Source organism: Bos javanicus, chromosome 18 (assembly GCF_032452875.1).
Source record: "Bos javanicus breed banteng chromosome 18, ARS-OSU_banteng_1.0, whole genome shotgun sequence".
Taxonomy (NCBI): Eukaryota; Metazoa; Chordata; class Mammalia; order Artiodactyla; family Bovidae; genus Bos; species Bos javanicus.
The window spans coordinates 26,903,539-26,916,491 of record NC_083885.1 but is presented as its reverse complement, the minus strand read 5'-3'; the positions used below and the strand labels follow the sequence as shown (position 1 = coordinate 26,916,491).

Genomic DNA, 12,953 nt, shown 5'->3' with positions numbered 1-12,953 from the left:
AGGTCTAGGAGGCCATGGGTGGCTAGTTATTGAACATAAGCCAAACTTCTTTACCTAAACCACAGCCTGTCAAGCCATCAGGGAACTCATTATGGGAGAGAAGCCCCATGTAATTGGTTGGTTGAGGTCATAGTAGCTCTTGGCATGAGGAGTATAAATGAGATAGTTGAGACATGCTGCTCTTGCTAGTATGTGGGCCATGTATCTTAAATCGACCAGTGTCCTTGTCACCCAGGCCATATGGCTGATCATAGAAGCTAATTGTGTCCTATCAACAGGATGCCACAAAGGCCCACTGTAAAACCAGACCAAACTGGCTCGATCCAAGATAGAGGGAAAAGTAGGCTAAAGCTCGCTGCTTTTCTTGCCTTGGTTGATCTCTATGTTTCCACACCAGCTCCTGAGAGCTAAAGGACACTTGCCCAGATTCAGCTCTGTGTTTGTTTCAATAATACGAAGTGTTTGGCAGAGATGCTCTGCAGCTGTACTTTGAGAGAGAGAGATGTTTTGAGAGTTACACACTGGTCAACGGCCCCAAATCCGTTCTGACTTGACCTCAGGGACCCACTTGCACAGATGAAACCTGGAGGAGTCCAAAAGTTACCTTTGTTTCATTACCACACTAAGAACTCCACTCCAAGGGGTCATTTGTACTCTGCTACGGCAATCCATGACTTACCAACTAAATAACAACAGCAACCCACTCCAGTATTCTTGCCTAGGAAATCCCACAGACAGAGGAGCCTGGCGTGCTACAGTCCATGTGGTCGCAAAGAGTCGGACATAACTTAGCAACTGAGCACAGCACAGAAGCACAGTTTGTGGGAGAGCGAGGGGGCGGGAGGGACTGCCCATGCACCAGCTGTTCCTGGAAATCTTTGTCCTTTGCCCCAGTTCCTGATGATGCACTTGCCTCTCACCCTGCAAAAGGGGAGCAGGTGTCTTTAGACATGAGCTCCCCCTCTCCATTCCCTGGCCATCCAAGAACAGACTGTCTCACCAGCACCAAACTCAGTTTTGTTTTTGGCAGTGGGAACCTGAGCAGGAAAGAACTCCCTGACCAATCCAGGGGTGCTTCAGTTCAGAGGGACCTCAAGAGTGGGGTGGCTCACATCTAATCGGGTAACATCCTCTGTCTCCAAAAGATTAGATAAATTGCCGTCGCTCGGGGATTCAAACAGTTAGGGCCAAGGTCAGGTAACAAACGTAGCTCAAGATAGCTGGGGAGTTCACTTCTCCACCTGGGGTTACACCACCGCCCCAAAACCAGTAGGCAGTAGTTACAGAGGCTGGACCTGCGCCCTTCCATGCCCCTCTGCAACGAGTACAAAAGACAGAGGAGGGACTTGCCACTGGTGAAGCCCATTAATAATTCCCGAGAAATAAAAATAGAAGCTGGGTAATAAAGCCTAACCTTTTTTTTGTCTGTTTCCTTTGTGCTAGTTTCACTTGCTCACTGGCTGCCGCGTGCAGTCTTGTACCCGACACTTTGGGACCAAAGTCCCAAGTGCAAGAATGCTGCGCCCGACACCTGGGCTCCACGTGCCCTGTGTAGAAGCACTGCGCGCCGCACTGCCATTCAAGATGGTGGCGGCAGGCGGAGTGCAGAGACGCTGCTTGGGGCGCTGCACCCTACCAGGAGCATGAGCGGCATACCTGCGCCAGACCAGCAAGATCTCGTCCTCCTCCTGGCTCAGTCAGTTCAGTTGCTCAGTTCTGTCCAACTCTTTGCGACCCCACGTGTTATAGCAGGCCAGGCTTCCCTGTGCATCACCAACTCCGGAGCTTGCTCAAACTCATTTCCGTCAAGTCAGTGATGCCATCTAACCGTCTGTTCCTCTGCGGTCCCCCTCCCCCTCCTTCCCTCAATCTTTCCCAGCATCAGGGTCTTTTCCAATGAGTCACTTCTTCGCATCAGGTGGCCAAAGTATTGGAGCTTCAGCTTCAGCATCAGTCCTTCCAATGAATATTCAGGGTTAATTTCCTTTAGGATTGACTGATTTGATCTCCTTGCTATCCAAGGGACTTTCAAAAGTCTTCTCCAACACCACAGTTCAAAAGCATCAGTTCTTCAGCGTTCAGAGGGCAAGAGCTCACACCTCTCCATTTTTCTGATCAGAGAGTAAAACCTTCCTCTGCTTCTGGACCAAACTCAGTATCATTCTATTGGCTTGAACAACGCTGGGCAGGAGGACCCTGCTGGGGCTTGTTAGCAACTTTGTTGATCAGTTTCTTGTTTACGTGTTGTCAGGTTCCCCCACTAGGACATGAGTCCCAGTTACCATGTCTCTCCTGCTCATTTCAGTGCCCCACACTATACCTGCCCCATACGGGCACTCAGTAAATATGAGAATAAAAATAAAACTAATGAGGGAATGCATGAGCACTCTTCGATTATAAACATCCCACAACAGACTATTTTCCAAGTATGACCTACAATATGTAACTCAAACAACACTCCTGGGGCATAGGAAGAAGCATGCCCCAGGAATTGCCTAGCAGTCAAGTGGTTAGGACTCCACGCTTTCACTGTTGAGGGCCTGGGTTCAATCTCTGGTCAGGGAACTAAGATCCCGAAAGCCAAGCAGGGTGGCCAAAAAAAAAAAAAAAAGCATGCTCTAAAGAAGTTCTTAATCCCTAAACTAGAGTTATCACACATCTGAGCACACATTCAATACACTAAGTATGAATGATACAGAATATGTGACGGTTACTTTTAATCTTTTATGCAAAGATACAGAATAATATACACAACCACTTTCTTCCTTTTGAAACATCACAATTCATCATTCTAATCAGGGCAGGTGTGCACCAAGGCCCGCTGGCAATGTGTTTACAATTTCTTTATCCACCTCTTCTTTGCTGTATTGCCATCCACTTGCTAACTACACAGTCCTCAGTATCATATTTAGGAGTCTAATTCTGGTAAAAAGTAGAAATTTCCTTTTTCTTTAGCAATTATGGCAAAGTTGCTGGTGCTTTGAGTGACTATTAGCATTGTAACTAGCCACATAGATGTCCCTTTTATTCAAGGTACTCAGTGTCATTTGAAATAATTATTTTGTCTCTCTAATAACCTGCCAGCTACATGACAAAAGAAATCTGGTCATAATTGTTCTTCTTATATTCCTCTCCCCGCACTATCCCCAGTGCATAGAACAGTACTGAACTCAACCCTACTACTGCTAAGTCGCGTCAGTCGTGTCCGACTCTGTGCAACCCCATAGACGGCAGCCTACCAGGCTCCCCCGTCCCTGGCAAGAACACTGGAGTGAGTTGCCATTTCCTTCTCCAATGCATGAAAGTGAAAAGTGAAAGGGAAGTCACTCAGTTGTGTCCAACTCTTAGCGGCACCATGGACTGCAGCTTACCAGGCTCCTCCATCCATGGGATTTTCCAGGCAAGAGTACTGGAGTGGGTTGCCATTGCCTTCTCTACCCTGGCACATAACAAATTTTTGGATGAAAGAACAAATCATTGAATGAATGAACCAATGAACTGTGTCTCAGTGTTGGCTATGGATTTCATGAGTAAGATGTCTTTCTATTCTTTTCTGTTTCATCACCTTCAGCTGTACTGGGTTACTGATGTTAACACAGGCAGAGTATAGAACCTAGCTTCAGTCAGTGATCATCATTTCTATAATAAATCCAATGATGGGTTTATAATAAAGCAAATTGAATGATGTTAACTTTGTGTCCCACGTTCCCCATTTGTGAACTCAAGGAAGCAGATGCTGTCTTTGCTCTGACACCATCGGCAGCTCCTTATATTACCAAGGACTGCTTCTCTGCCTGACGGTGCTTTTGGAATATGGTAACATGACAGTGCCTGGGAACTAATGCCCCAAAAGATGATCGATAAAATCTCCATCTTCTCTGTCCTTCAGTGGAACAGTTCTGAGATTATACAGGATTTCCAGGGGCATTTGGAGCCCTGGTTGCCCATGGCAGACACCACTAATTCATAAAAATTCATTTGGTTTTCCTTCCTTCCTTGTTCCATTTCTCCACTCCCTCAGAGAAGACAGAGTGCCTGCCTGCCTGCTAAGTCACTTCAGTTGTGTCCAACTCTTTGCAATCCTGTGGCCCGTAGCCCACTGGGCTACTCTGTCCATGAGATTCTCCAGGCAAGAACACTAGAGTGGGCTGCCAGGCCCTCCTCTAGGGGATCTTCCTGACCCAGGGATTGAACATGCGTCTCTTATGTCTTCTACAAAGGCAGGCGGATTCTTTACCTCTAGCGCCATCTGGGAAGCCCTAGAAGACAGAGTATCTGAGATAATTTTCATGGGATTGAATACAAATCCCTGTCCCCAGGTCTCCTTTCGGGATGATACCAGGGAAGACATTGGGGAATCATGTATCTATCGCATAAAGTTGTTGAAAGGATTCATTGAGAAGCAAAGTGATTAGAAGAGCACCTGGTATATGGTCTGTGGTCCATAAACTTATGAGTTGGTATCTAGTATTATTTGTCTCTTCTGACCTACTTATCTTGGTTCTCTATTTAGGTCCACAATTTTCCTCTTCATAGCTGTCTCAATCCCCAATAAATCTCTGAAATTTCTAGGTGAAGTTCATCTACCTTCTTTGAACCCACTTTTTTGAATGACTCTTACATTAATGCAGTAGAGGGAACCAAAGCTTACAAGTACTGCACACGTTTCACAAGATACACTGCAGGGAAAAAAAAAAACTAAGAAGGATCAATAATATCCTAGGGTCTTGGTGGACACTTTCCTAGTGGAGATGGACCTCTGATTCCTGATGGAGGGTCTCATTCCAACAGGGGCAAGCTTATTGGCATCCCTCAAGTATGGAAAGCCTAATTGGTGGGCCTATGGGTGGTCTCATACCATGCGGCATGCTAAGTTGCTTCAGTCATGTCCAATTCTTTGCAGCCCCCAAGGACTGCTGCCCACCAGGCTCCTCTGTCCATTGGATTCTCCAGGCAAAAATACTAGAGTAGGTTGCCATTTCCTTCTCCAGGGTATCTTCCTGATCCAGGGGTCAAACCCATGTCTCTTATGTCCCCTGCTCTGGCAGGCAGATTCTTCACCACTAGTGCCACCTGGGAAGCCCCATACCAGGTGGAGGAGCCATAATTCCTGGAGGTGGAATTGCTCGACCAACAGGGGGGTGGGTGTAGCCCCCTTTCCTGGTGGATACTGAGTTGGGGGTCCAGTAATGCTGGCAGTGGCAGCAGCTGCCACAATACCTCTTCCTTGTGGAGTCATGACTTGTTGGGATGGCTCCCCCGGCCCCATGGACAGGGCCTGTTAATCCAGCAAGAGTCTGGGGAAATGGAACACCAGCTGGAACACCTCTGCCAGCGGCTCTACCAAACCCCAGCATCACCAGTAAATGGTACCTGAGAAATGCCAGTATCTTTACAGGGTGGTCCCTCCACAGTCATGGAAACCAAGTTCTCCCGGGCAGCCACACCAGACCCCAAACTTGCTTTTCTTCATATTCTGAATGCTTTGAATTCTTTGCCTCGATCTTCCTGAATTCATCACAGTCACAGAGGATCAAGTTCACCTACTTTCCAAAACCCTTAAAAGGGCCAGTGAAGATCCAACCATCCTGCCGGACACATCTCACCTGTGCATCTTGCACCTCTTTCCCATAGTCACGATTGCTGTTCCACCAACTTCGATGTCCACAGGACAGTTTTGGGATCCTTAAGACCCAAGGAAGCCTACGGATTAAGGTATGATGCAGGTTCTCCACCAAACACTGCAAGTTGGGGCAGAAGCTTCCAATAGTAGAAGAAGCTTCCTTGTTTTTATCTGTTTCCTGGTGGTATGAGCTACCTGGGTATTCTGATACTGCTTTAATGACCTGTTGGTGTCTCAGCTAAGAAGACCTGTCTCAGTTCTGCCTGGAAATCTACCACAGGTAGTTGCTCCTACTCGGTGACTGCCTCCGGTACAGGTGACACCCACCGCTGGTTGTTCAGTGAGGCTGCCCTCCATTTGACTTGCGGTCCTACCTCAGGTACAGCACTGTTCTGTAGTCCTCCTCAGGTGTAGAAGTCCCTGGCTTGCTCTGTCGTGCCGCTGGAAACTCCTCAAAACAGAATAGAACTGAACAGGTCAGGCATCTCCAAGGACCGCTTCCCTCCACGCTGCTCTTTGCCACAGGCGCACCAACTAACCACGTCGGCCCTGTCTGCGCATGCGCAGCAAGCCCCCGACCCCACTTTTGATAGCTGCTTTTCAACTTGCCTTTCTCTAGGTCATCCCCAACAGCTTCAGAGGTAGGAACATGAAACTCGACAGATCTGACTTAAAAGGCTTACATCAGTGCTGAAAAATGGCTGAGGAGAGTCAGATTTTTATGTTTGGCCTTTTCTGTTCCACTAGAGAGATAATATTGCTCAAGCAATTGCTCGGTGAGCATTTAAGACATTCTAGTCGCCAAGAGTCGGACACGACTGAGCGACTTCACTTTCACTTTTCACTTTCATGCACTGGAGAAGGAAATGGCAACCCACTCCTGTATTCTTGCCTGGCGAATCCCAGGGACGGGGGAGCCTGATGGGCTGCCGTCTATGGGGTCGCACAGAGTCGGACACTACTGAAGTAACTTAGCAGCAGCAGCAGCAGCAGCAGCAGCAGCAGTGGATCTAACAGGCTTTCCAGGGGGTGCAGTGGTAAAGAACCTGCCTGCCAATGCTGGAGAAACAGAGACACAGGTTCGATCCCTGGATTTGGAAGATCCCCTGGAGAGGGCATGGCAACCTACTCCAGTATTCTTGCTTGGACAATCCCATGAACAAAGGAGCCTGGTGGCCTACAACCCAAAGGGTCACCAAGAGTCAGCATGACTGAGCACACACACACACACATCTCTAGTTACATGTCACGGTAAATATTTTACCTTTATTTATTGATAAAATAATTTGGTCAAATTGTCCAATGGAACCAGGATTAAAATTCATAATTTTTGTACCTCAAATCTCACTCTCAAGCCACCACCACATTGCAGATCTAACTGACCTAGTATACTTGTTGGAAATGTCATTCTCCTTTCTCCCTGGTGTCAGAGCTCTGAGTTTCTTAATTTTTAGCTAAGATTTATTCTAGAACAATTCCAGAAAGTTTGACTTTACAGAAGCAGTTGTGTCAATTCCCTTAATGTGTTATGAGTTATGACTCTGCTATATAAAAATTCTCGAATGTAGTCAGGTAGTCACCTTTTTGATATTTATTTTATCCTTTTTCCCAATGACTAAAGGCTATGAAACACTATGAATATGCAATAAATACATCTTAGTGGATTGGTTTGAAAATTATAAAACAGTAAATTCCCTTTTACATGTGAATATTTCTACAACAACCAGATAGCCTGTATTTAACTTAACTGCCCCTAAAACATTTCTACACTGTTGGTGGGAATGTTAGTTGGTGTAGCCACTGTGGAAAACAATATGGAGGTTCCTCAGAAAACTAAAAACAGAACTACCATATAATCCAGCAATCCCACTCCTGGACATATAGCCAAACAAAACTATCATTGAAAAAAATACATGCACTCTTATGCTCATAGCAGCACTATTTACAATAGTCCAGACGTGGAAACAACCTAAATGTCCGTCAACAGATGAATGGATAAAGGTGTGGTACGTGTTTAGCAATAGAATATTACTCAGCCATAAGAAAGAATGAAGCAGTACCATTTCTGGCAACATGAATGTGACTAAAATTATCACACTAAGTGAAGCAAGTCAGAAAGAGAAAGACAAATGCCATATGATATTACTTATATGTATATTCTACAAAACAGAAACAGGATCACAGAGAAGATTTGTGATTAGCAAGGGAAAGGTAGGAAGGGAGAGGAAGGGACTGGGAGTTTGGGGTTAGTAGATGCCAACTACTAAATTCAGAATGGATAAACAAGGCCCTACTATATAGCACAGGGAGCTATAACCAATCTCCTGGGATAAACCATAATGGAAAAGAACATCAAAAAGAAATGCATATAACTGAGTCACTTTGCTGCACAGCAGAAAGTAGCACAACATTGTAAATCAACTGTACTTCAGTAAAAAAAAAAAAAAAAAAATTAAAAATAAGAATAAAAGTAAACTAGCTGCCCCAATGGCAACCCACTCCAGTATTCTTGCCTGGAGAATCCCAGGGACAGAGGAGCCTAGTGGGCTGCTGTCTATAGGGTCACACAGAGTCGGACACGACTGAAGCGACTTAGCAGCAGCAGCAGCAGCAGCTGCTGCCCCAAAGGGGCTTCCCCATTGGCTCAGGGATAAAGAATCTGCCTGCAAGGGCAGAAGCTGTAGGAGACCCGGGAGATGCAGGTTTGATCCCTGGGTTGGGAAGATCCCCTGGAGGAAGGTGTGGCAACTCACTCAAGTGTTCTCACCTGCAGAATCCCATGGACAGAGAAGCCTGGAAGGCTACAGTCCATAGGATTACAAAGAATCAGACACAACTGAAGTGGCTTTGTATGAATGCAGCTGCCCCAAAGTGTATAACCAAAATTATAGATTTTAAAATACCTTTGGGATGAATTAATCTGATATAATTGCAATATATATAATGAGGATGACTTCTCTTTTTCAGTTATATTAAATTATTGTAAAATATAATTAAGATAAAATTTACCCTCTAACCACTGTGAAGTCATACAATTCAGTAGTGTTAAGTATCATTTCAGTTCAGTTCAGTTCAGTCACTCAGTCATGTCCGACGCTTTGTGACCCCATGAATCTCAGCACGCCAGGCCTCCCTGTCCATCAGCAACTTCCGAAGTTTACCCAAACTCATGTCCATTGAGTTGGTGATGCCATCCAACCATCTCATCCTCTGTCGTCCCCTTCTCTTCCTAACCCCAATCCCTCCCAGCATCAGGGTCTTTTCCAATGAGTCAACTCTTCGCATCAGGTGGCCAAAGTATTGGAGTTTCAGCTTCAACATCAGTCCTTCCAATGAACACTCAGGACTGATCTCCTTTAGGATGGATTGGTTGGATCTCCTTGCAGTCCAAGGGACTCTCAAGAGTCTTCTCCAACACCAGAGTTCAAAAGCATCAATTTTTCGCCACTCAGCTTTCTTCATAGTCCAACTCTCACATCCATACATGACTACTGGAAAAACCATAGCCTTGACTAGACAGACCTTTGTTGACAAAGTAATGTCTCTGCTTTTCAATATGCTATCTAGGTTGGTCATAACTTTCCTTCCAAGGAGTAAGCATCTTTTAATTTCATGGCTGCAGTCACTATCTGCAGTGATTTTGGAGCCCCAAAAATAAAGTCTGACACTGTTTCCCCATCTATTTGCCACAAAGTGATGGGACCAGATTCCATGATCTTAGTTTTCTGAATGTTGAGCTTTAAGCCAACTTTTTCACTCTCCTCTTTCACTTTCATCAAGAGGATTTTTAGTTCTTTGCTTTCTGCCATAACCGTGGTTTCATCGGCATATCTGAGGTTATTGATATTTCTCCTGGCAATCTTGATTCCAGCTGTGCTTCTTCCAGCCCAGCGTTTCTCGTGATGTACTCTGCATATAAGTTAAATAAGCAGGGTGACAATATACAGCCTTGACATACTCCTATAAGTATACTCACATCTTTGTACAACCAATCTCAAAAATTCTTTTCATCTTGCAAAACTGAAATGCTACACCCATTAAATAACTCATTTCCCCTCCCTTTGAGTCACTAGCAACTAACTAACCTTCTATTTTCTTTCTCTATGAATTTTTACTATTCTAGGTACTTCATGTAAGTGGAATCATACAGCATTTGCCTTTTTGCATCTTGCTTATTTCACTTAGCCGAATGTCCTTCAGGTTCATCCATGTTGTAGCAAGCATTAGAATTTCCCTCCTTTTTAAGACTCCATTGTATGTATATACCACAGTTTGTTTATCCATTCATCCAACATTTGGATTGCTTCAATCTTTTGGCAATTATGAATTATGCTGCTATGAAAATGGTTGTGCAAACATTCCTTTGAGACTCTGTTTTCAATTCTGTTAGATATATACACAGAAGTGGCATTGCTGAGTCATATAAGAATTACATTCTTAATTTGGGGGGAACTGTTATAGTTTCCATGGCAGCTGCACCATTTTATATTTCTACCAACAGTGCACAAGGGTCCCAATTTCTCTACAAGGTGATTCCACTTTTTCTACTATCTCAACGTCACCACATCTTGGTTCCCATCTTCTTTTATGCTTCCTTATTAATTGTAAAAACCCTATTTTACACATTTTTATTTACCTTTGAACAATTTTTTAAAACTAATATTCACTCACTGAGTGCCTACTTTTCATCCTGGGAATTTTTTATTTTAATGAGTAAGCACTAGCCCCTCAGCTCTAGAACCTCTCTGACTAGTATAAAACATATAAAAATACTCCAAAATTATAATGTGATATGAAATATAATCATATAATGTATGTCACCTGATATACATGTGTAAAAGGAATTCCCAGATGACTCAGTGGTTAAAAAAAAAAAAAAAATCCGCCTACCAATATAGGAGACACAGGTTCAATCCCTGGATCAGGAAGATCCCCTGGAGAAGAAAATGGCTACCCATTCCAGTATTCTTGCCTGGAAAACCCCATGGACAGAGGATACTGGTGGGCTACAGTCTATGGGGTTGCAAAAGAGTCAGACACAACTTAGCAACTAAATGTATTAAAAAAAAAAAAAAAAACCTGTAAGAATGTTAGCTGATGTTTTGAAGAAAAGACAGCATTATGATTGGATATAGACTGCTGAGAAGGAGTTTCAAGTTGAAAGAGCGTAAAAGAAAATTTCATTATAAACCAGCAATTTTATGATACGTATTATACACAAAGGCAGATGCATTTGAGAGATTGGGACCAGGTTGGTCCCCCAAAATATTAAATGTCATGAAAAATTATTATTTATGTTTATATCATATAATTAAAATTCCATTCATGAAAATATAAAATGAAAGGAGGATAGACTCCACTCCCCGGAGATTAGCTACCTCTTGTAAACCAAGCTCAGCCCAGACCTAGGCATAGAAAGTTTAATGATGTTGTCAGACCATTGCAATTTAGCCCAGTCCTCTGGGACTGTGATGCGTCAGAAAGTAGACATCCCATGGTCAATCTGATTTAGAGTACTTTAAAAAACCTACAAACCATGCCTCCATTAATTTGAACATATCATAGAACCACTGTTAGCCTAAGTAAGGGCCTCCCTATATGGGGCATTTTCCAGTGATCATGTATGGATGTGAGAGTTGGACTAAAAAGAAAGCTGAGCACAGAAGAATTGATGCTTTTGAACTGTGGTGTTGGAGAAGACTCTTGAGAGTCCCTTGGACTGCAAGGAGATCTAACCAGTCCATTCTAAAGGAGATCAGCCCTGGGTGTTCATTGGAGGGCCTGATGTTGAAGCTGAAACTCCAATACTTTGGCCACCTGATGAGAAGAGCTGACTCATTTGAAAAGACCCTGATGCTGGGAAAGATTGAGGGCAGGAGGAGAAGGGGATGACAGAGGATGAGATGGTTGGATGGCATCACTGACACAATGGACATGGGTTTGGGTGGACTCCGGGAGTTGGTGATGGGCAGGGAGGCCTCGCGTGCTGAGGTTCATGGAGTTGCAAAGAGTCGGACACGACTGAGTGACTGAACTGAACTGAACTGATAGACATTCCTGAAAGAGAATTTTCATCAAACTTGCATGGTTAAAATCAATCACAGAAAAGTGATACAGATTCCAAGGACATCTGAATATACAGTTCCATCAAATTATAAACCCACACAGATGTATATGTCATATATATATGGCAGGTAGAGTTATATGTATATAAATATATGGGGGATATACATCTTTCAAAATTATTACCAAGATTATATGTGTGTGTGTATATATATCCTAAAGAAAGAATGCATACCATAGAATAGAGGATGCACGCGTATATGCTGTCACTTTAGTCATGTCCAACTCTTTGCAATCTCATGGACTGTAGCCTGCTAGGCTCCTCTGTCCATAAGATTCTCCAGGCAAGAATAGTGGAGTGGGTTGCCGTGCCCTTCTCCAAGAATAGAGGATAAGTAGATGTTATTGGCAGGTATGTATATTCATAGAGTGGATCAGTGGATCTTTGGGGAAAAGTCATTACTTCTTGCATTTATAAGGCAAGTTCACTGACTGATGTTTTGGGGAAATTCAATTTTAAAAGAAAATACACTTTGCACATAAAAAGCTAACTATTAATGTAGTAGTAAATCATAGATCACAGTCAGTTAGCATTACCAAGATAGCAGAAAAGGGTACTTTTCAGATGCACAAAGTAAGAAATTTACTACCAAAATAATGTTACCACGTGTCTGATTATTTTACCCATGGAAAGAAAGTATGATACACAAGTCTTTCATTAATGTGTAGGTGCATATGGACTCACCTTATTTTCTCTATCCCTGGAGCCAACACTTGTGTAATTATTTGATATACATAATTTTTTTATCAAAAGCATTGGTGCACATCAGTGAGAACTTTCAACCACCTTGAAAATGACTTTTAGAATATTTCATTAGCAGACTGTCTTTCAGAGCCTGAGTTGACATTCATGTTTCTTCATACCAGTCTTTCATCCATAAAACCCTTTGTTCTGCTGAACAGTTTTCAGACAATGTAGGCAATCAAAAAAAAAAAGGAAAAGGAAAAGAAAGAAAGAAAGCATCCATTCCAGCATTTGATCAGTCTTATTCAAATCTCATCTATTAATAATCTTTCGAAACCTAAGAATTTTATTTCCCTTCTTTCAGTATCATATTTTTAAAAAAGCCTCCCAAGTTTAATGAAATGGGAGTTTGATATGTCATAGGAATGAGGCACAATTCATGGTTATATTTTATTCACTTTTGTCACTTTCAATAAAGTATATGGGAAATAACTGCTGTGTTCATTAGAAGATTTATTTTTA

The 12,953-nt window shown here is 43.2% G+C and overlaps 1 long non-coding RNA gene and 1 pseudogene across 1 annotated transcript in view; both read right to left on the bottom strand.

The window, feature by feature from the left end:
• Window positions 1-12,953, bottom strand: part of LOC133229850 (uncharacterized) — a 75,831-nt gene that overhangs the window by 50,657 nt on the left and 12,221 nt on the right. The window lies entirely within an intron of this gene.
• Window positions 1,446-5,980, bottom strand: LOC133229900 (small nuclear ribonucleoprotein-associated protein B-like; annotated as a pseudogene).